A 25,403-nucleotide genomic window follows, 5' to 3' on the forward strand; every position below is an offset into this window, starting at 1 on the left:
ACTTCATTACTGAATGTTCTTTAAATGTTAAAAATTAGCATTTTTTTATGTATTAGGAAAGTTTTTTCTAGGTTTATGTGAACATTATAGAAACATTCCATTCTATCATCTTGAAAACGTTATGAAAATGTTATGTGAATGTTCGTTAAATGTTTGAAATGTGAATTTTCTTAATGTATTAGGAACGTTTTTTCTGGGTTTGTGTGAACGTTATAGAAACATTCCATTCTATAATCTTGAAAACGTTATGAAAATGTTATTAGTTAATGTTCGTTAAATGTTTGCAATGTGCATTTTTTTAATGTATTAGGAACGTTTTTTCTTGGTTTATGTGAACGTTATAGAAACATTCCATTCTATCATCTTGAAAACGTTATGAAAATGTCATTAGTGAATGTTCGTTAAATGTTTGAAATGTGCATTTTTTTAATGTATTAGGAACGTTTTTTCTTGGTTTATGTGAACGTTATAGAAACATTCCATTCTATCATCTTGAAAACGTTATGAAAATGTTATTAGTTAATGTTCGTTAAATGTTTGCAATGTGCATTTTTTTAATGTATTAGGAACATTTTTTCTTGGTTTATGTGAACGTTATAGAAACATTCCATTCTATCATCTTGAAAACGTTATGAAAATGTTATTAGTGAATGTTCGTTAAATGTTTGAAATTTGCATTTTTTTAATGTATTAGGAACGTTTTTTCTTGGTTTATGTGACCATTATAGAAACATTCCATTCTATCATCTTGAAAACGTTATGAAAATGTTATTAGTTAATGTTCGTTAAATGTTTGCAATGTGCATTTTTTTAATGTATTAGGAACATTTTTTCTTGGTTTATGTGAACGTTATAGAAACATTCCATTCTATCATCTTGAAAACGTTATGAAAATGTTATTAGTGAATGTTCGTTAAATGTTTGAAATGTGCATTTTTTTAATGTATTAGGAACGTTTTTTTCTTGGTTTATGTGACCATTATAGAAACATTCCATTCTATCATCTTGAAAACCGACACTGCCACATCCGTGCCGGAATCGGCACGATACTGAAGTGTACAGCGCCCCGGGCGTGGGCCGAATTCATTTTTAATATCTTCTTTACTGTTCACTAATCTTTCATTTAAAATTAATATGCTGCCAAAATGTTTACTTACCGCTAACCCTAACGCATGTCATTATGATAAATGCATTTAAAAGTAAAGAACTCACTGGATTAAGTTGGCATGAGAACAATTTATTTACAAAACTATGCAATTACAGCAAAAAAAGAAGACAAAAAACAAAAAGTTATACAGAAAGTTTATATAAATATCAAAAACATAACATTTAACTAAATTACCCTTACATTTATTTATACTTACGTATAAATAATTTAACACGTATAAACAATAAACACAGGTGATACTTCACAATTTACAATAAGGTTTCATTTGTAGCATTAAGTTACCTACCCAACATGAACTAACATGACAAATAATTAACATTAACCTTAGTTAACTGTAGTTAATGTATTAACCTAGTTAATTTTAACATTTACTAATACATTAAGAACAAAAGTTGTGCCTGTTGACATTATTTAATGGATCAGAGCTAACATGAACTAACAAAGAACAGTTGTTGTTTTTTAACCGTATCAAAGATTAATGCAAATTGTAACAAATGTATTGCTCGTTATTTAATGTTAATTTCAACATTTACTAATGTTTACTAATGATACCGTATTGTAAAGATACACCAAAACTTGGTGTTTTGAATAACTCATTAGTAAATGGCAGAGTTTTAAAATTAAAACCATTTTGTACTTTTTATTTATCTAATCATTTACTATTACTATTACCATGAATCATTTCTGACTAAAACAATGGGTACTTTTCCTCGGTTGTTGCCCATTTTCAAATTACTCAGGATTTATGGTTGTTGTGGTGGAACATGTCTTTCCACATCTTAATCCGATGACATCTTTGTTTGGGAGCTTTTATTTCTGCACCTGTAAAGAGCAAATAATATACAAGTATCTATTAGTAAAGGTGTCATGTAATGCATCATTGTGAACTACATTAAATGTATGTTGTAGCAATGTACCTATTATTTGACAGACTATTTACAGCACCAACTGCAGTGACAGCACAATAAGTGGCTGTGCCCAGCATGATTAATATTTAGTGTGTAGCATGCTAATTAAAAGAGAGTTAACCCAAAATATGAAAATCATTTTGTCCCCTTCGTACTGTCCGTACCTGACAAACTTGTTGGGTTTGATTACCAGCATTCTTCAAAGTATCTTCTTTTGAGTTCTGCAGAGAAACAAAAGTAAGAGGTTTGGTAAAACGTAAAAGACAGAATTCTGGTTAACTATACATTGAAGTAAATTAATAAACACTTTTCACGAGTCATCGCTATGCAGAAAAATAACAGTGAACCCTGCAATAAAATGCTTGAAAAATACACATTCAGTAGATCCAAAGCTTGCTTTTGATCAGGTATCTTCAATTAATATTCCCTGCAGTTACTACAAAAAAATAACACGGTGAAATGGTCAATGCAAACATTTTACTACTTACTTTCTCATGGTCCCCAAAGCACCTTGCTAGTTCAGTCAGAAGTATAATAAAGATGATTTCACTGTCTTGGACTCCAACCACTGCTCAGTGTTCACAGGTGTCTGAGTAATGTCTGCCATTCCTTCAGCTTCTGTTGGTTACTACAAAACATAGAAATATTAAAAGAAATCTGTAGCATGTTAAGAGAAATAATCAGTTACTCCTGTGTGTCTTTACATCCTGAGTGAAGAAGCATGAACTGTGATGCTGTGTTTGCGTTGTAGTCACGTGAGTTTTGGCAGAGATGAGCATCTGTACATGTATAGTCTGCTTATATTTAGCATCTGTAAAAGCAGGACAGAGATGATCTCAGACAAACTGATGCATAAATGACTACAGGACATTCTCAACATAAAAATAGCTGAAACTAGCTAATGCATTTAGTTGAGGTTATTTGAAAACAACAACCCACTTAAACAAATCTTCACTCTTACATACTTTAAGAAATATGGGGGAAAAAATAAGTTTTCTTATTGCAACTGCATTAACAAAAATAAGAATGTGGAAGGTAAAAATACTAACAAACCTTTCTCTTTGTATATGCTGGAGCACTGTGATTATCATCCTCATCTTCCTCGTCTGTTGGTGGGTTGGGTTGCTCGTCAGTTTTCTGCAGAGTAAAAACTCTAGAGTAGACCAACACAACAGTTTGATCAAAAATGAAAACTATATCGTTTATTTTATAAATTTTTTTACTTAGGTTTCGCACAAAGCCGTGTTCGCTGCAGTCTCACACGTGAGGTGAAGGTTTGCGAGTTCATTTATGAGCTTATGAACGCCTGCGCTAGTAAAAGACTAAAAAGAAATGCTCAACGATGCTTACCAGAAGTGTTTTATCGAAATGAGTTCATACATCCATATATCTTGGTAAATAATCCATTGTTTTGTTTGCATCCAAACTGCCCAAACATGGCGCACAGGTACGAGACTCCGTCCACGCTGCACGAGTGAAGGTGATACACGTGAGCACGCAATGAAGCGCGTTCAAAATACATACAAGCAAAAGTATATAAGAATGACCTGCTGTGTTACATAAATATAGATTTGATATTGTTATGAATATTAGAGAACGTTCTGTCCTATTAAGCACTTTTTTGTTTTTACATTGTATCGCATTGTATTGCGTTCTCATAACAATGTTCTTGTAACGTCTTTATGGTGTTTTTCTGTACTTGACTGATGTTCTCATAACAACGTTCTTGTAACGTATTTATGATGTTATTTTTAATTGACTGATGTTCTCATAATGTTGAAGGAAAACGTTCTCATAACAATGTTCCTGTAACGTTCGCAGAAACCCCACAAAAAATGTTCTCAATACATTAAAAAAAACTTGCCGCTCTCAACGTGTACAAAACATTCTGAAATAACGTTTTCATAACTTAAGGGAAATGTTAGTAAAACGTTCTGACAACTCATTTTTGTTAGCTGGGCACACTCGCCGATGCCGAGTCTGAGCCGAGGGCCAACTGAGCTCGGGCCGATTACTACATGCTGTCTGGGACTGGTCACACTCGTAATTTCTGTTCCCATCACTACTAAAATGAAGGCATTCCAATAATGATGTTTTAAGAATGTATTTGTTCGACATTATGAAATAACACTATAAACACATTACAAGAATGTTGTTATGAGAACATCAGTCAATTAAAAATAACATCATAAAGATGTTACAAGAACGTTGTTATGGGAACGTTTTCGCTCAACATTATGAGAACATCAGTCAAAGTAAAAATAACATCATAAAGACGTTACAAGAATGTTGTTATGAGAACGTTTTCCTTCAACATTATGAGAACATCAGTCAAGTAAAAATAACATCATAAAGACGTTACAAGAACATTGTTATGAGAACGTTTTTCCTTCAACATTATGAGAACATCAGTCAAGTAAAAATAACATCATAAAGACGTTACAAGAATGTTGTTATGAGAACGTTTTCGCTCAACATTATGAAAACATCAATCAAGTAAAAAAAACATCATAACAACGTTCTTGTAACGTCTTTATGAGAACGTTTTCGCTCAACATTATGAAAACATCAATCAAGTAAAAATAACATCATAAAGACATTACAAGAACGTTGTTATGAGAACGGTTTTCGCTCAACATTATGAAAACATCAATCAAGTAAAAATAACATCATAAAGATGTTACAAGAACGTTGTTGTGAGAACGTTTTCGCTCAACATTATGAAACATCAATCAAGTAAAAAAAAACATAAAGACGTTACAAGACCGTTGTTATGAGAACGTTTTCACTCAACATTATGAAAACATCAATCAAGTAAAAAAAAAACATAAAGACGTTAGAAGAACGTTGTTATGGGAACCTTTTCCTCAACAGTATGAGAACATCAGTCAATTAAAACAAACATCATAAAGACATAAAAAGAATGTTGTTATGAGAACCCTTTTCGCTCAACATTATGAAAACATCAATCAAGTAAAAAAAAACATCATAAAGACGTTACAAGAACGTTGTTATGGGAACGTTTTCCCTCAACAGTATGAGAACATCAGTCAATTAAAACAAACATCATAAAGACATAAAAAGAATGTTGTTATGAGAACGTTTTCGCTCAACATTATGAAAACATCAATCAAGTAAAGATAACATCATAAAGACGTTACAAGAACGTTGTTATGAGAATGTTTTCGCTCAACATTATGAAAACATCAATCAAGTAAAAAAACATCATAAAGACGTTACAAGAACGTTGTTATGGGAACGTTTTCCCTCAACATTATGAGAACATCAGTCAATTAAAAATAACATCATAAAGATGTTACAAGAACGTTGTTATGAGAACGTTTTATCCTCAACGTTACTACAATGTATTTTAACTATGAAAACATTATAAGACTGTTCCAGAAACATTATGTCAGGAACGTTTTTTTCTAACATTTACATAACTTTTACATAATGTTAGTGAAAGTTATGGGAATGTTCCCTGTTAGCTGGGAAGTGCTTTTCCCAGTGTGTCAAACACATTGGACCAAAAGGTTACTAATCAAGGGCATGACCAGAACATGTGCCCATGATCTGCTGGAACTTGTTTACAACGGTTGCAAGCAACATTTTTGTCTGGAAAAAAATTTGATAATTGTGCATTTGTCAAGTGAGCTCTGTAAAGTACCTTGCATTGTATCAAACCATGCCTGGCGCAGACTGATGATGAGTGCACTCGATATAAGATGTATGACCACTGCTCATCTGAAAGAGAGGTCCTATTCCCAAATCTCTTTGAAATGCTTTGAAAGATCAGGTATCAAAGTATTAATTAAGTTATAAATGATAAGATGTTAATCATTGGGTTTCAGATCAAAAAAGCTGTCTAGTGCATATTCTGGAGGAAGATTTGGGAAGTGAGGGAACAGTTTCTGCAAGTGTCTTGTCTGAAAAAAACGAAATAGGTTACTATTGGGTAGGTCAAACCTGGCAGATAGGGAAGAAAAGGATGTAAACACACTCTCTTCATACAGGTACTTGACTGAGTGTATACCATTACATGCCCATATACGGTATGCAGATTCCAAACGAGATGGTGAGAAAGCATGGTTTTTCAAAATAGGCATATGTATAGACGCTCTTAGTAATCCAAAACATTTTCTAAACTGAATCCAATTCTAAGTGAATTTGAAACGACTGGATTGGAAGTAGTTTTGCTGATTACTAACGTAAGCTGAGAAGTGATAACAGAACGTAAATCATATTTAGTTGAAGAAGTTTCGGCATGAACCCAGGGTGTATAATCTTTGGGTAAGTGGGGGTTATTCCACTAAGAAATCTTACTAATATTACATGCCCAAAAATAGTGCTGGAAATTTGGAAGAGACAGGCCACTTTTTGACTTGGGAAGTTGAAGAAAAGATTTGGTCGTGGTGGTTTATTTCCCCAAAGGAATGGCCGTACTGTGCTGTCTAATTTTTTAAATGATGTTTTATTAACAAGGTTCGCGAGGAGCGCATCAGATAATTAGCCCAACCACCACCGGTGGACCACAATCACGTAATCAATACCACAGTATTAAATACCACTGAGCATCCAAAACTGCCCAAAACATGGCGCACAGTACGAGACTCCGTCCACGCTGCACGAGTGAAGGTGATACACGTGAGCACGCAATGAAGCGCGTTCAAAATACATACAAGCAAAAGTATATAAGAATGACCCTGCTGTGTTACATAAATATAGATTTTGATATTGTTATGAATATTAGAGAACGTTTCTGTCCTATTAAACTTTTTTTTTTTTTGTTGTTTTTACATTGTATCGCATTGTATGGCGTTCTCATAACAACGTTCTTGTAACGTCTTTATGGGGTTTTTTTGTACTTGACTGATGTTCTCATAACAACGTTCTTGTAACGTCTTTATGATGTTATTTTTAATTGACTGATGTTCTCATAATGTTGAAGGAAAACGTTCTCATAACAATGTTCCTGTAACGTTCGCAGAAACCCCACAAAAAGATGTTCTCAATACATTAAAAAAAACTTGCCGCTCTCAACGTGTACAAAACATTCTGAAATAACGTTTTCATAACTTAAGGGAAATGTTAGTAAAACGTTCTGACAACTCATTTTTGTTAGCTGGGCACTCGCCGATGCCGAGTCTGAGCCGAGGGCCAACTGAGCTCGGGCCGATTACTACATGCTGTCTGGGACTGGTCACACTCGTAATTTCTGTTCCCATCACTACTAAAATGAAGGCATTCCAATAATGATGTTTTAAGAATGTATTTTGTTCGACATTATGAAATAACACTATAAAACATGTTACAAGAATGTTGTTATGAGAACATCAGTCAATTAAAAATAACATCATAAAGACGTTACAAGAACGTTGTTATGGGAACGTTTTCGCTCAACATTATGAGAACATCAGTCAAGTAAAAATAACATCATAAAGACGTTACAAGAATGTTGTTATGAGAACGTTTTCCTTCAACATTATGAGAACATCAGTCAAGTAAAAATAACATCATAAAGACGTTACAAGAACATTGTTATGAGAACGTTTTCCTTCAACATTATGAGAACATCAGTCAAGTAAAAATAACATCATAAAGACGTTACAAGAATGTTGTTATGAGAACGTTTTCGCTCAACATTATGAAAACATCAATCAAGTAAAAAAAACATCATAACAACGTTCTTGTAACGTCTTTATGAGAACGTTTTCGCTCAACATTATGAAAACATCAATCAAGTAAAAATAACATCATAAAGACATTACAAGAACGTTGTTATGAGAACGTTTTCGCTCAACATTATGAAAACATCAATCAAGTAAAAATAACATCATAAAGACGTTACAAGAACGTTGTTGTGAGAACGTTTTCGCTCAACATTATGAAAACATCAATCAAGTAAAAAAAACATAAAGACGTTACAAGACCGTTGTTATGAGAACGTTTTCACTCAACATTATGAAAACATCAATCAAGTAAAAAAAAACATAAAGACGTTACAAGAACGTTGTTATGGGAACATTTTCCCTCAACAGTATGAGAACATCAGTCAATTAAAACAAACATCATAAAGACATAAAAAGAATGTTGTTATGAGAACCTTTTCGCTCAACATTATGAAAACATCAATCAAGTAAAAAAAACATCATAAAGACGTTACAAGAACGTTGTTATGGGAACGTTTTCCCTCAACAGTATGAGAACATCAGTCAATTAAAACAAACATCATAAAGACATAAAAAGAATGTTGTTATGAGAACGTTTTCGCTCAACATTATGAAAACATCAATCAAGTAAAGATAACATCATAAAGACGTTACAAGAACGTTGTTATGAGAATGTTTCGCTCAACATTATGAAAACATCAATCAAGTAAAAAAACATCATAAAGACGTTACAAGAACGTTGTTATGGGAACGTTTTCCCTCAACATTATGAGAACATCAGTCAATTAAAAATAACATCATAAAGATGTTACAAGAACGTTGTTATGAGAACGTTTTCCCTCAACGTTATGACAATGTATTTTAACTATGAAAACATTATAAGACTGTTCCAGAAACATTATTTTGGGAATGTTTTTTTCTAACATTTACATAACTTTTACATAATGTTAGTGAAAGTTATGGGAATGTTCCCTGTTAGCTGGGAAGTGCTTTTCCCAGTGTGTCAAACACATTGGACCAAAAGGTTACTAATCAAGGGCATGACCAGAACATGTGCCCATGATCTGCTGGAACTTGTTTACAACGGTTGCAAGCAACATTTTTGTCTGGAAAAAAATTTGATAATTGTGCATTTGTCAAGTGAGCTCTGTAAAGTACCTTGCATTGTATCAAACCATGCCTGGGCGCAGACTGACTGATGATGAGTGCACTCGATATAAGATGTATGACCACTGCTCATCTGAAAGAGAGGTCCTATTCCCAAATCTCTTTGAAATGCTTTGAAAGATCAGGTATCAAAGTATTAATTAAGTTATAAATGATAAGATGTTAATCATTGGGTTTCAGATCAAAAAAGCTGTCTAGTGCATATTCTGGAGGAAGATTTGGGAAGTGAGGGAACAGTTTCTGCACAAAGTGTCTTGTCTGAAAAAACAAAATAGGTGACTATTGGGTAGGTCAAACCTGGCAGATAGGGAAGAAAAGGATGTAAACACACTCTCTTCATACAGGTACTTGACTGAGTGTATACCATTACATGCCCATATACGGTATGCAGATTCCAAACGAGATGGTGAGAAAGCATGGTTTTTCAAAATAGGCATATGTATAGACGCTCTTAGTAATCCAAAACATTTTCTAAACTGAATCCAAATTCTAAGTGAATTTGAAACGACTGGATTGGAAGTAGTTTTGCTGATTACTAACGTAAGCTGAGAAGTGATAACAGAACGTAAATAATATTTAGTTGAAGAAGTTTCGGCATGAACCCAGGGTGTATAATCTTTGGGTAAGTGGGGGTTATTCCACTAAGAAATCTTACTAATATTACATGCCCAAAAATAGTGCTGGAAATTTGGAAGAGACAGGCCACTTTTTTGACTTGGGAAGTTGAAGAAAAGATTTGGTCGTGGTGGTTTATTTCCCCAAAGGAATGGCCGTACTGTGCTGTCTAATTTTTTAAATGATGTTTTATTAACAAGGTTCGCGAGGAGCGCATCAGATAATTAGCCCAACCAACACCGGTGGACCACAATCACGTAATCAATACCACAGTATAAATACCACTGACTTACCTCTATCCATTGACGGTTTATCAGCATTCGGCTTGCACCTTTTGCCATCATATGGCAGACTCAGCTTCTCCCATTTAGAAGTCTAGGTCTATAATGGGGATTTTTCAGTTCTCCGGCCAATCTGCCGGGCCCAGGATTGCACCTTCTCTGCCAGACACCACCGCCGAGCTCCGTGCTCCATTGCGGCTGCTGCTCTGCTTGACCAGCTACACACTCCCCACGAAGCCGAGGCTTAACTTCGCCTCTACCGGCGTCACTTCCAATTTTTTCCCCGGCATCCTTTTATCTTTCGGTTGTGCCTACAATTCCTCCAATCGGGAAGTTGACCGCATTTAATCCTGAGGCAAACGGCAATTAATTCTGACGCTTCGACCTCGCGATGGTAAACAAAGCGGATTTGTATGATCTAAGTTATTAGTCTCCCAGCAATCCGCCAAACCTCACTCCTAAATCAACAACAACAGGGCAGCCAATATATCGAGCAAAACTCGCAAGGCCTCGAACTCACCTCGCTCGACACCTCCATTGCCCCGCGGTGCACAAAACCCGGCTCTCCTTAAGCACGGGCTTGCATCGGCAGGCTTCCAACGAGCCTGGGCAGTGCCCCCAATCTCACTGCAGCAAGCCTCACTGGCTTTCCGCTTCGACTCAACCTTTTACCGTGGCTCTTCTGGCCGCAGCGTCATCATGCAGCCGGGCCTCAAGCTCTTGCGCTAGCGCCACAGGCCGTGTTGTAAATACAGTTTTAGGTAAAGTCGCTAAAAGGTGTCGTTGGTGGCTGAAAGTTGTTAAACGATGTCGTGACACAAGGATCTTGATCTTATTTATTTTTTAGCCACGTCGCAAACAGCGTAGAATACACGAAATTTCTATGATTTTCTTAATTTCGTGAGTATTTTCCTGTATTTTAAATTACACTTCATTTAGATAAATGGATGGAAAAGATTGATTTGTGAGAAAATTATTCAACTATGTACCTAAATGACTATCGATTATAGGCACATAAGGTTTACCACAAAGAAACAATCAACAATTGCAACCTAATTCACATGTGACATGAGTATTACTAGGATCCTCTCTCCAAATCTAGCCAACGTGCGCATCGGCTAGTTTTTTCAATACTTTCTCCTTTGCGTGATTAAGAGGAAATGCATGTCTTTTTAAACCTATAACCTTAAAGTTGGCAAAAAAAAAACAAAAACAAAAAAACGCTGTAGTTCTCGCTCCCACAGGAGTGTTTTTCCCCTATTGTTTTCCGCTGCAGTGTCTGCTCCCACAGGAGCCTTGCCTGTCTTTCTCTACTACCGCAGCAGTAGCAGTTTTTGCTTTGGGAAACCAAGTTGATAGGTTAGTTTAAGAAACTGCTAAATCTAAACAACAAATGGCTAAAGTGGGAACACTGCAGGCATTTCAGCATTTCCCTTCAAAATGTCACAAACCACCCTTTCCCGTGGCCTGCAGCTGAAGCAAGCGTGGCCCCCGCTCCTCTCCCTCTCAGCTCTCTACTTCATTTAAAATCTCAATATTCTCTTTTATAGCAAAATCAATGCCGTTCCACCAAATGCTGTTGCCTCGGAGCCACCTCCATGGTTCACAACATCCGGGCCCAAATCCTGGCAAGTGCGGAATTAGATCCTTCATTTAAGGTCATTACTAACAATTAATTGGGTAACAGAGTTTTCTGTGGATTATTCTGTCGATTAGTCGGATAATTATAATTTATTTTTATGTTTAAAAAAAAAAAACTAAACAATAGCCTTTTAAATTACCTAAAATACATATATAATAGTAATGAGGCCGTGGTGACTGGTTTAAATGAAGTATGAAAAGCAATTACTGATACTGTCCTATTGAACAACTTATCATAATATTATAAACAATATAATGTACATGCACATTATCAAAAGCCTTCAAAGGGCACCAACGTCCCAACAATTGTTTCTACATGTCACTGTGCAGTCTAAATCCTTGTTTGGCTAAACTTTTTATTCAAATGTACACAATCTTTAATATTAGACAATTCTTTACGACAGAAATGCTACAGCAAACATATATCCTCGAGCGTGGACATCAAAATGTTGCCATTTTTTCCATTACGTTCAGCCATTCCAATGAAATAATCTGTTCAGCTTTCCCCCATAGATGGCACGAATTAAAGAAGGGTTCAGCCCTTTCGAAGCTCCGCCTTCTCAGTTTTGCATTAGCCCATTGAAGTGGCTACTCTGAAAATTCTGCGACAAGAAACTCCCAATCGATCCACCAGCTGCATATAATTCGCCGCTCCAAGCATAATCACCTCAGTTGCTCTTAATGAATCCCCTCTCTCAACCATAGAACAATGATCTTTCAACCAATATACAGTATATATAAATAAATAAAAAATAAATAAATAAATTAAATAAATGGGTCTTAGCACTTGGCTGGCAAAAGTCGACATAACCTCAGCTTTCAAGGCTATGCCCATGCATGCAGATTCATGGCACCTATTTGGGGTACACTGACACAGGAAATTCTACTTTTCCGTACATTTAAAGGAACACTCCGACTTTTTGGGACTTTAGCTTATTCACAGTACCCCTCAGAGTTAGATAAGTCCATACATACCTTTTTCATTTCTGTGCATTCTGTAAGTGTTATTTGACGCACCCACCGCTAGCCTAGCTTAGCACAAAGACTGGATGTAAATGGATAATGGTAGCATAGTAATCCCAATAAGTGACAAAATAATGCAAACATTTTCCTATTTACATGTTGTGATCTGTATAGTCACAGCGTGTACAAATAACAAGGCTATATGAGACAGAGACCATTTTTAATCGTATAAATACTGGGAACTATATTCTCACTAGGCGTAGGAGCACAGCTAACGTTACTTGGGCAGAGTGGCTAATTGGGGGGTGTGATTAGGGGAGCATTTTTGATGCGCCGTGGTGAGGAGCAGAGAGTTCGCTCAGAGTTGGAGTAATAGAGTCAGCAATTACTAGATAGTAAATTTATAGTGTACAATCATGGGTGTTCGCTGTATTGTAAAGAGCTGCGACAATAAACAGGGGAGACCAGGTAATACTATGATGTTTCATAGAATTCCAACCAAAAAAGTATTTTGTTTGCTCTGAACATTTTACTGTAGACGACTATTTTGAAAAAATGCAAGTTGCCACACGGACCATGAAACGTGTGCTAAAGGATACAGCGATAATAAAGACAGGACAAATTGGATCACCTGTTGCTGCAGTAAGTGTTCCGATATGTTTTGAGATGACTAACATTAGCCATACTGTAACATTACTGTATTATATGCTGTTGAATATATTTGGTCAGCTGTAATAAATTGCATTTCAAATATATCAATTCCTGTAATAATTCTTTATACATTTTCTGTGATAATTATCAATCAGGATGAGATGAGTGTTCTACAGCACTTTGTAACTCCTTGTCTGTGTAGTCTGGCTCAAAACTATATGGTTCTGGATCTTGGTTTGATACACAGTACAATTCCTCAAAGTCAGCCACGATCACGAGTCACGTCTAGCTAGTTAGTCACGTTTGTTTTGTTTACGGAACCATCAACAGGGCGTCTCGTGTGCTGCGCTAATCACTCCGCCCAAGTAGCCACTCTGCCCAAGTAACGTTAGCTGTGCTCCTACGCCTAGTGAGAATATAGTTCCCAGTATTTATACGATTAAAAATGGTCTCTGTCTCATATAGTCTTGTTATTTGTACACGCTGTGACTATACAGATCACAACATGTAAATAGGAAAATGTTTGCATTATTTTGTCACTTATTGGGATTACTATGCTACCATTATCCATTTACATCCAGTCTTTGTGCTAAGCTAGGCTAGCGGTGGGTGCGTCAAATAACACTTACAGAACGCACAGAAATGAAAAAGGTATGTATGGACTTATCTAACTCTGGGTGATACTGTGAATAAGCTAAAGTCCCAAAAAGTCGGAGTGTTCCTTTAACTTTCAAAGGCAAGCCGCACCAAGATTTTCTGACTCGTTATCGGAAGCATCTTTTCGGATTCGCTAAACAATAACGCAAAGTAATCCTCATAACATCCACCCTTTTAGACAACCCAAATTGCTCAGAGAACTGAACTCCCGGTCAGTTGCTGCAAGAGTGTTTCACGACGGAACAAATGTTTCTCTTTCAAATACCGGCAAGGCTCACCCATCTGATGCAGCGAGTATTGAATTCCCATCAGATGCATAGTATTATTAGTCATTCACAATATAGAAAACTATGTGTATATATAACTGTGTATATATATATATATATATATATATATATATATATATATATATATATAAATAATTAAAAAAAGTAAAAAGAAAAAAATCCCAAATCCCGAGAACACAACATAATCCAAGCAAAACATACTCTATAGAAAACGGCATAGGCCTTCCTATACTATGTATTTTAACTCCCCGTACAGTATATTTAAACTCCCCATTTAGCAAATGATCTCATAACCAGAACAGAACATGACATCAGACCTGTGGGGACCGACATTTTTCAGCGGCAGGAAAACATCTCCGTCAGTCCAAGGAACAGTAATTGTTTACATGTAAATGGTAATCAAAAATATCACCACTTTAGATTCAGTCAGTATAACAGTAGCGTTCTTCTAAGAAGAAGAACCAGCACAGATCGATGATACAAAGTCCTCTGCCTCTGTCAGCTACGTAAAAGATTTCAGATTTCCATCCTGCATTCTGATGAAAAGTCTCACTGGAAAGAGCAATGAAGGCCTCATTCCCAGTTTATAGAGATCAGCCATGACGTGTCAGAACTGGGCTCTTTGCACTGCAACCTCTGGTGTGTAATCCTCAAATACTGCCCTGATATTTTAGGTTCCCTCTCTTAGCCCTGGCTTCGCGTATTATCAGCTCCTTCTGTTGAAATCGATGAAGACAGATGATGACCGCTCTTGGTTTCTCTCCTGTCCCTGGCTTAGCTGTAAGAGTTCTGTGGGCTCTGTAATTTTCTGGTGGAGTCTGAAAAATTTCCTCACCAAATACATCTGACAGCAATTGAGAAATGGAGGAGGACGGACGCGGCCCTTCAATCAACTCTGGTAAGCCTATTATTCTAATGTTGTTCCAGCGGCTGCGTGATTCGAGGTCGGTAACTTTGGATTTAAGTTTTGCGTTGTTTTCCGATAGGACCAAACATGTCTTCTCCAGTGCAAGTAAATGCTCATCTGTTACATTAGTGTTAGTTTCAAGCGAGGAAATCCTGTGACTATGATCTGAAATAGTGGACTGAATCAAGTCAATTTTAGCCTCCAGTGATGAAACAGCAGCTTTAAAGTCTGATGAGAGGGCCTGTCTGTTCTGTTCCAGTAATTTAGCAATTGACGCCATGCTAAGTTCTGTGTCCTCGTCCGCTGAAGCCTCTGGTTTCCGATCCTTCTTATGTTGTTTTGACTGTTTAGAAGCCATGATATAAAATAAAGAAAACACCATAGTATGTTCCTAAACAAATTGGAGTAAAAAAAAAAAAAACAAGGTGGGGATTATGAAAATAGGTAAAGATATCACGCTGGGACGGGAGCAAGACACACACGTCTAACTCCAACAGCCGTCCGCCATTTTTTTCCAAAATCATTTTGATCTATTTCAAAGTGCTGATTATCCTTAAGTTTATCACTCAGTTCCTGAATTTCATTACTAAAATCAGAAATATCAAAACTATTAGAAAAACAATTAAGTGCATTGGCAAAATCAGCATCTGAATTAAACCCTTCCAGTGTAACCTGGCTTCTATTCTGTATATACTGAAGGCTTGTTATAGTTTTTAAACAAGCCCAGGCTGAGCCAAGGTTAAGTTTTTGTACCACATCAAAAATAATGTTGGCAGCTGAAGCAGCATTTGACTTCAGGTGTATGTACACTACAGTCATAAATCCGGGCAAGCCGTTGTTTCCTCAGGCGTAGTGTGACGCCTCCTCGTTTTCCCCATTTCCTCTTCTTGTTCCTCGATGCCCCGGAGGATTCATCTCTTCGTATACAATCTGGTAGTTCTAGGGTGATATCCAGTTTATGAGCCAAGCTTGCATCATTAACGACGAACAAGCAGCAGGTAAAATATATTCCAAAAAATGGCAGGACGAGAGGATAAAATCACTGTTTTTGTAGTCAAATCACTCATTGTAAAGACAGACGCACAGACACGCATACACGCAACTTCTCGCTTTCTTTCAATTTGGCAATGTTTGAGAAAAGGGTTTAGCGATTACTAGTTATTGGGGGAACTAGCCCCTTTCAGTGTCTATGGTGGTTATCGCCCTGAAAAGACATGAACATATATGTTGTGGCACTATCGTGCAGTCTGTAATGATATGACGTTAGCAAACTTTAGCGATTTTTGGCAAACATTTCTTTGAATAACATTACCATGCTGCTGTAGCCGGTTCACGCTGAGATAATTCATAACCCTTCATTTGAAGTGTGGCCCTTTCCCTTACCCCTACCCCTCCAAGCAAAAAAGAATCGAGACACCCCTACCACTCTGTTTGGCAAGTTCACGTGAAGGGGTTAGGGTGTCTCGATTATCTTTTGGATTGGAAAGGGGAAGGGCTAAAGGGTAGAAATGGGATTGGGGATTACTGATATAAAAATTATAATTAAACATTATTTGGAGTACTACTTTGGCCTTCCAAAAGAGGACACGACTAGAACTCAGTGGTTAAGTTGTATTTTCAACACTGTTCCAGAACAGTTCAACCCAAATATTTAGCGTGCAGCACATTTTATGGAGGACTGTTTCCTGATCCTGGGAGAGAAGAATACAATGCCAGAATGTTTGTTGGCAAACATTAATGCCTTGAATTTTATGTGAGCGGCTAGTAGCCAGTGCAAATTGATAAACAGAGGTGTTATGTGCATTATTTTTGGTTGATTAAAATTTAATCTTGCTGCCACATTCTGGATTAATTGTAAAGGTTTGATAGAACTGGCTGGAACTGCCAAGAGAGCATTGCAATTGTCCAGTCTGGACAGAACAAGAGCTTGAACAAGGAGTTGTAAAGCATATTCTGAAAGAAAGGGCCTGATCTCCTTGATGTTGAATAAAGCAAATCTGCATGACCGGGCAGTTTTAGCAATGTGGTCTGAGAAAGTCAGCTGATCATCAATCATAACTCCAAGGTTTTTTGGCTGTTTTTGAAGGAGTTATGGTTGATGTGCCTAACTGGATGGTGAAATTGTGATGAGACGATAGGTTTGATGGAACCACAAGCAGTTCTGTCTTGCCAAGGTTGTTTGGAAGGTGATGGTCCTTCATCCAGCAAGAAGCTGTGATGTGAGCAGCTATTGTTGGATCATCAGGATGGAATGAGAGGTAGAGTTGAGTGTCATCAGCATAGCTGTGATATGAAAAGCCATATTTCTAAATGTCAGAACCTAGTGATGCCATGTAGACAGAGAAGAGAACTGTTCCAAGAACTGAGCCCTGAGGCACCCCAGTAGGTAGATGTTGCGACCTTGACACCTCACCTCTCCAAGATAACTTGAAGAACCTATCTGAGAGGGAAGACTCAAACCACTTAAGTGTGGTTCCTGAGATGCCCTTTGCCAATAGGGTTGACAGAAGGATCTGGTGGATTTGGAATCCGCTCTTGCCAGTCTTAGGGCTTCAACAACTGAGAGCAAGGCAGTCTCTGTTGAATGTCCACTTTTTTTCAGTTCAGAAGCCTGCATCTCTGATGGTATGGGGTTGCATGCGTGCGTGCGGCAAAGGCAGCTTACATATCTGGGAAGGCAGCATCAATGCTGAAAGGTATATCCAAGTTCTAGAACAACATATGCTCCCATCCAGACGTCGTCTCTTTCAGGGAAGACCTTGCATTTTCCAACATGAACAATGCCAGACCACATACTGCATCAATTACAACATCATGGCTGCATAGAAGAAGTATCCGGGTACTGAAATGGCCAGCCTGCAGTCCAGATCTTTCACCCATAGAAAACATTTGGCGCATGATAAAGAGGAAGATGTGACAAAGAAGACCTAAGACAGTTGAGCAACTAGAAGCCTGTATTAGACAAGAATGGGACAACATTTCTATTCCTAAACTTGAGCAACTTGTCTCCTCAGTCCCCAGACGTTTGCAGACTGTTATAAAAAGAAGAGGGGATGCCACACATGGCCTTGTCCCAACTTTTTTGAGATGTGTTGATGCCATGAAATTTAAAATCAACTTATTTTAATATAATAAGTTGTTTTATATAACTTTAGGAATATTTTGTCTTCATTTCTGTCTTCATTTCTAGATATTTTTATATGTGTCAATATATAGCCGTACATTGTCAATGCATACATTGCAGTATATTGAAAAATATAAGCACTAGTTTCCCATGTATGGAAATGCATCATGTAATAAAGTGCATTATACCTTGCAGTATATTCCCATATATTTTTGTTTTTTATAAGGGATTAGGGAGGCCCGAGAAGGCCTAACAACCAAATATAACTGACCTTAGTGCAGCTTAATCAGAGGGCTCAACAAGATAATACAATGTCGACTTCCGGTGGAGAGAACGCTAGCGCATGTTGGCTGCCGCTTCTCCGTCCGTATTTTAATTTATTACCTAATTTCGTTTGTTTTTAAACAGTAGAGATTTTATTATTTGATATTTTTATGCTGTTTTATCGACACTGGAGTTCTACTGTTGAGTTTCTCGTGGTTTTGGGCACAACATTTTGGGATTGCTGATCCTGCTGACTGGGAACGCTGTGGCCTGTGTGATAGCTATTTATATGCTGCGATGTGATAACAACACGTCTGGATTCTATTTCAAGTGACTCAATTTGGATATTGCTGCTCCTATTATGCGGATTCCTTTGCTTTGCATTGTCATCATCATCATTATTTTGACCCTGTCTGGGATTCGTGGAGAGCGGGTTCTTCAACAACAGTTGGATTTCATCATGATAAGGTACTCTTTTGCTGAACTTCTCTCATTGGAACATTATTTACTTCCCGATGTCTGTGTTCAAAAGACCTTGAAATCATGTTGGCTTTTACGTCAGCCAAAATATTTACACAGAGGATCACGGCGGAATGTTCGTACTACTTGGACTGGCATTAAAGTTTTATGCTCTCTATCCAAGGATGACGAAACACAAAAGCGTTCTCTATGTGGCGTTTGCCATGCAAACTTGTGTTATCCGCAACTGACTCATCAGAAAATGCGAATTGAAACAGCTCCAGTTTCGTTCACTGAATAATAAGACTGCTGTACTTCATGATATAATATTGAGCAATGCTCTGGACTTCTTTTGTATCTGTGAGACTTGGCACCAGCCAAATGATCTTATAAACTTAAATATGAGTGCTCCACCGGGATATACATATATTGAGAGGCCACGTCTAAGAGGTAAAGGTGGTGGTCTCGCTGTTATCTACAGAGCTGATATATCTGTCATGAAAATTACCATTCCCTGTGTATCATCATTTGAGTGCATTGCTTTTAAAGTGAACGTTTTCTCACCTGTCCTTATTGTGCTCATATATCGACCTCCAAAACCAAATCCTCTGTTTTTTACTGAACTCACAGAGCTACTTACATCTCTTAGTGATGTTTGTCCAGCAATGATTGTGACTGGAGACATTAATATTCATGTGGATAACTCTAATAGTAATCTAACAGTTGATTTCATGGATGCATTAGACTGTTTTAACATGACTCAGCACGTGAAATTTCCCACTCATAATAAAGGTCACACACTTGATCTGGTATGTTCTGTTAGGGTGGACATTGATCAACTAGATAGTAGTGACTTGTGTATCAGTGATCATAAGCTTCTCACTTTTAATTTAAATGTTCCACATTTAAGTGGTACTCAAACAAGGGTCATTAGTTTTAGAAATGTCACGAATCTTAACTTTGACAGTTTCTCCTGCCTGATCTCAGAGCACTCAGCTGTTGAAACTGTTGATCACTATAATTCTATTTTGTCATCTGCTTTGGATGAATTAGCCCCTAGGAGAGAATGTGTTGTTTCATTAAGTAAATCTTCTCCTGAGTTAAGGGCCATGAAGATGAAAAGCAGGCAGCTTGAATGCCAATATAAGAATTTAGGTTTAACTGTTATGCCCAGAATGGAAACACTCGTCTAAACAACCAAAAATTACTTATTTACTATTGTTTTAATGGTAGATTGAATCTTTCCGTGGCCCACTCCCTAACCTCCAACAACTCCGCATATGCAGGGCAGGAAGGCTGAGTGGAAGAATCAGAATCGTCTCAGGTACATATTGGAACCCTTGTTCCCTGAACGAGGGAACGGAGACGTCACGTCGGATGACAGACGAACTGGGATTTCACTTAGAGAGACCAATTCACTTTGAGTGTAAACTAAACGAGCCAATGCACATTGGCATGCGATTATTGCATCCAGCTGCTGCTGATCACAGTGTGAGTATAAGGAGGCAGCAGGTGCAGGTTATATTTGGGTTTTTGCTGAGGAGCCGAACCAGTGACTCGGCTGCTCAGTGGTGGTCCAGCAGCTATGGCAACGGGACGTGACATCTCCGTTCCCTCCTTCAGGGAACGAGGGTTACAATACGTAACCAAGATGTTCCCTTTCAGTCGATTACTTTCTTGATAGAGGCCAATACATGCAGGAGCAGAGTTTTCATTGACAGAAACTTTAGCTCGACTGTCTGCAAAGGCTCAAATGGGCCCTGTTGTAGTGCTCTGAGCACTAGAGACAGGTCCCAAGAAGGAGTGGAGAGGGGCCATGGAGGATTTAACCTTCTCGCCCCCCTAAGAAACCTGATGATTAGGTCATGCTTCCCCACCGACTTCCCTTCGACGGGGTCATGGTTGGCAGCAATTGCAGCCACGTAGACTTTAAGGGTGGAGGGAGACAGCCTTCACTCCAACCCCTTCTGCAGAAAGGACAGATCTTTCACCCATAGAAAACATTTGGCGCATGATAAAGAGGAAGATGTGACAAAGAAGACCTAAGACAGTTGAGCAACTAGAAGCCTGTATTAGACAAGAATGGGACAACATTTCTATTCCTAAACTTGAGCTACTTGTCTCCTCAGTCCCCAGACGTTTGCAGACTGTTATAAAAAGAAGAGGGGATGCCACACATGGCCTTGTCCCAACTACTTTTGAGATGTGTTGATGCCATGAAATTTAAAATCAACTTATTTTAATATAATAAGTTGTTTTATATAACTTTAGGAATATTTTGTCTTCATTTCTGTCTTCATTTCTAGATATTTTTATATGTGTCAATATATAGCCGTACATTGTCAATGCATACATTGCAGTATATTGAAAAATATAAGCACTAGTTTCCCATGTATGGAAATGCATCATGTAATAAAGTGCATTATACCTTGCAGTATATTCCCATATATTTTTGTTTTTTATAAGGGATTAGGGAGGCCCGAGAAGGCCTAACAACCAAAATATAACTGACCTTAGTGCAGCTTAATCAGAGGGCTCAACAAGAGATAATACAATGTCGACTTCCGGTGGAGAGAACGCTAGCGCATGTTGGCTGCCGCTTCTCCGTCCGTATTTTAATTTATTACCTAATTCGTTTGTTTTTAAACAGTAGAGATTTTATTATTTGATATTTTTATGCTGTTTTATCGACACTGGAGTTCTACTGTTGAGTTTCTCGTGGTTTTGGGCACAACATTTTGGGATTGCTGATCCTGCTGACTGGGAACGCTGTGGCCTGTGTGATATTTCTAGTTTTAGAAATGTCACGAATCTTAACTTTGACAGTTTCTCCTGCCTGATCTCAGAGCACTCAGCTGTTGAAACTGTTGATCACTATAATTCTATTTTGTCATCTGCTTTGGATGAATTAGCCCCTAGGAGAGAATGTGTTGTTTCATTAAGTAAATCTTCTCCTGAGTTAAGGGCCATGAAGATGAAAAGCAGGCAGCTTGAATGCCAATATAAGAATTTAGGTTTAACTGTTATGCCCAGAATGGAAACACTCGTCTAAACAACCAAAAATTACTTATTTACTATTGTTTTAATGGTAGATTGAATCTTTCCGTGGCCCACTCCCTAACCTCCAACAACTCCGCATATGCAGGGCAGGAAGGCTGAGTGGAAGAATCAGAATCGTCTCAGTTACATATTGGAACCCTTGTTCCCTGAACGAGGGAACGGAGACGTCACGTCGGATGACAGACGAACTGGGATTTCACTTAGAGAGACCAATTCACTTTGAGTGTAAACTAAACGAGCCAATGCACATTGGCATGCAATTATTGCATCCAGCTGCCGCTGATCACAGTGTGAGTATAAGGAGGCAGCAGGTGCAGGTTATATTTGGGTTTTTGCTGAGGAGCCGAACCAGTGACTCGGCTGCTCAGTGGTGGTCCAGCAGCTATGGCAACGGGACGTGACATCTCCGTTCCCTCCTTCAGGGAACGAGGGTTACAATACGTAACCAAGATGTTCCCTTTCAGTCGATTACTTTCTTGATAGAGGCCAATACATGCAGGAGCAGAGTTTTTCATTGACAGAAACTTTAGCTCGACTGTCTGCAAAGGCTCAAATGGGCCCTGTTGTAGTGCTCTGAGCACTAGAGACAGGTCCCAAGAAGGAGTGGAGAGGGGCCATGGAGGATTTAACCTTCTCGCCCCCCTAAGAAACCTGATGATTAGGTCATGCTTCCCCACCGACTTCCCTTCGACGGGGTCATGGTTGGCAGCAATTGCAGCCACGTAGACTTTAAGGGTGGAGGGAGACAGCCTTCACTCCAACCCCTTCTGCAGAAAGGACAGCACGACTCTTATCAGACATTTCTGGGGGTCTTTTCGGTGAGAAGAACACCAGTCAATGAACAGGTTCCACTTCAAGGCGTAAGCGTGTCTCGTAGTGTCTCGTGCTCCCGCTGAAGTGATGATGTCAACTAGCTCTTAGGGTCAGTCAGCTAGAACCTCCGTGTCCCTTCCAGGGACCATACAAGAAGTTTCCAGAGGTCTGGACAGAGGTGCCACAAGGTGCCCCGTATCTGAGTCAGTAGATCTTTCCTCAGAGGAATCTGCCAAGGAGGGGCTGTCACAAGGAACATCAGTTCAGGGAACCAAGTCTGAGTGGGCCAGTGAGGCACCACGAGCAGGACCTGCTCCTCGTCCTCCCTGATCTTGCACAGTGTCTGTGAAAGAAGGCTCACTGGGGGAAGTGAGCAGGCCCCGTGGCAAATGACTCCAAATCAGACGGACCGTCTGGGGATGGAGTCTCCATTCTTCTGGGAGCACAGCTTGTGACAGCTCGTCAGCTCCCCGGTTGTGCAGACCAGGAATGTGAATGGCACGAAGCGACCTCAGATTCTTCTGACTCAAGAGGAGGTGGCAGGCAAGTTGCGACGGAAACGTAGACCGCCTTGTCAGTTGATGTACGCAATGGTAGCAGTGTTGTCTGTGTGGACTAATACGTGCTTGCCTCATAAGCGCCCTTTGAGATGGATCAAGGCAAGGCGCACTGCCAGCAACTCTAGGCAACTGACGTGCCAGTGCAGTTGGGGGCTCGTCCAAACCCCTGACACTGCAAGCCCGTCAAACGTGGCCCCCCAGCCAGTGGTAGAAGCATCCGTGTGAACCACAGCATGTCTGGAGACATGTTCTAGGGGCACTTCTGCCCGGAGAAATGCCAGGTCTGACCACGGGGTGAAGGTTTGGCAGAAGGCCGGTGTGACTTGGACCCGGTGACTGCCGTGTTGCCACGCCCACCTCGGGACTCAGCCATGGAGCCAGTGCTGAAGCGGTCTCATATAAAGCAACCATGTGACTGCAGCTGCAGCTGCCATATGCCCCAGGAGCCTCTAAAAACTGTTCCAGTGGGACCACCATCCTGCCCTTGAACTTATTCAAGCAGTTCAACACCGACTAAGCACGTTCCTGTGTGAGGTGTGCTGTCTATTCGACTGAGTCCAACTCCATACAGAGAAAAGAGAACCTCTCAAAGGAGAGTTTGCTCTTTTCCCAGTTGGTCCAACTGGCCTCCGCAACTTAGGTGAAGATATGGGGCAACAGGGACAGCCCAGAGGGCAGGAGCTCATAGTGATATGTTTGTCCTTTGGACGCGAACCACGGCAATGGTCTGTAGTGCGGAAGGATCGACACATAAAAGTATGCATCCTTCGGGTCGATCGCTGCCAACCAATCTCAGGGATGGATGCACCCAAAGATGCGTTCCTGCATCAACATCTTGAACGGTAACTGGTGAAGGGCCCAGTTCAAGACACGCAGGTCCAAGATCGGTTGTAACCCACCACCTTTCTTGGGTACAACGGCTGTAAAACCCCAGCTCCATATCGGCTGGAGCGACCGGCTCTACCGCATCCTTCACCAGTAGGACTCCGAACCACATGCAAGACAGGAGCATCAGCCGCCTTCACTGATGTGAAGTGTGAAGTGGATGCCAAAGCAGCGATCGACATCCAGTCATCGGGAGGAGCGCCAAAGGATACTGCTGGAATGCTCCTTGTAGAGGGCCCAGCACGTTCCATTGGCAGCTCAACTGGTTGCGGAGTGCAAGAGGAGCGATGGTCCCCCGAGGGTTGGTTCCCTGGAGGGTTTTGTCACCACTGTTACCCTCAGACTGCTTGTGCTACTGCCTGAAGTAGCCCCCACCTGACTGCCGCCATGACGAGAACTAGATCAAGGCAGAGGCAAAGGAGTGCCGCCCCTTTGAGGAAATGGAGCTTGGCCTGTGACTCCGAGATGATCATCTTCCCGCAATGAGAACATGACTCATCCACAAACGCCACCTCAGCGTGCTAAATGGAGGTGGACGTGATGTAGGGGTTGTTAATATCACCCAGCGCCAGGTAAAAATCGCATCCAAAAATGCCCGGGTGATACGTTGTCTATAGCAAGACCCACATTGTCTTTACAAAGATGTAACAAGTAACATTGTGAAGTTTGCCACACAATGTCGCATTTAAAAAAGACCCACCCATAAATATTCTTTTAGGGAAAAAGCTGTTTTAGCATGCGAAGCGCACAGGGGAGATGGCCGCCTACAACATAAACAGGGGGTAGTGCAGCCTGATGTGTTCAACCCACTTGACATGGGAAACCACCACCGCTGAAACGTCGTACTGCCAACATGAAGAGCTCTCAAAGATCGTACTGAGCTCATTCATTCTTCTTCTCTCAGGAGAGAAGTCAGGAGCAGAATGATTTGATCGCTCGGCTCCTAAGTGAAAAGCTGAGTATGCCCTGCACCTGCTGCCTACTTATACTCACACGGTGATCAGTGGCAGCTGGATGCAATAATCGCATGCCAATGCGCATTGGCTCATTTAGTTTACACTTGAAGTGGACTGGTCTCTCTAAGTGAGATCCCAATTTGTTGGTCATCCGACGTGATGTAGAGAGTGACTGACTGAAAGGAAACAACATCTTCATCTTCCTCAGCAATCTCCTGCTCATCGTGGCTTGAAATCAGCAGAGCACTTGCTGCCGGATCAGAGAATGTAAGAGATAAAACGTCCACGGCCGAAGAATGCAAAAAAAAAACATGCTCATCTCAAATTCCTTAGCCAGGTCCACCTGAAAGCACCATGATCTCAATTTC

General features: G+C 39.5%; 1 protein-coding gene and 1 long non-coding RNA gene across 5 annotated transcripts in view; one reads left to right on the forward strand and one right to left on the reverse strand.

Moving 5' to 3' along the window:
* LOC109074846 (integrin alpha-X-like) overlaps positions 1-25,403 on the forward strand; it is a 98,175-nt gene that overhangs the window by 12,105 nt on the left and 60,667 nt on the right. The window lies entirely within an intron of this gene.
* Positions 1,816-2,474, reverse strand: LOC122143749. The gene is made up of 2 exons (XR_006159347.1): positions 2,241-2,474; positions 1,816-1,990 (listed from the first exon to the last, which is right to left on the reverse strand). It is a non-coding gene; the product is annotated as an uncharacterized LOC122143749 (long non-coding RNA).

Source organism: Cyprinus carpio, unplaced genomic scaffold (assembly GCF_018340385.1).
Source record: "Cyprinus carpio isolate SPL01 unplaced genomic scaffold, ASM1834038v1 S000006497, whole genome shotgun sequence".
Lineage (NCBI taxonomy): Eukaryota > Metazoa > Chordata > Actinopteri > Cypriniformes > Cyprinidae > Cyprinus > Cyprinus carpio.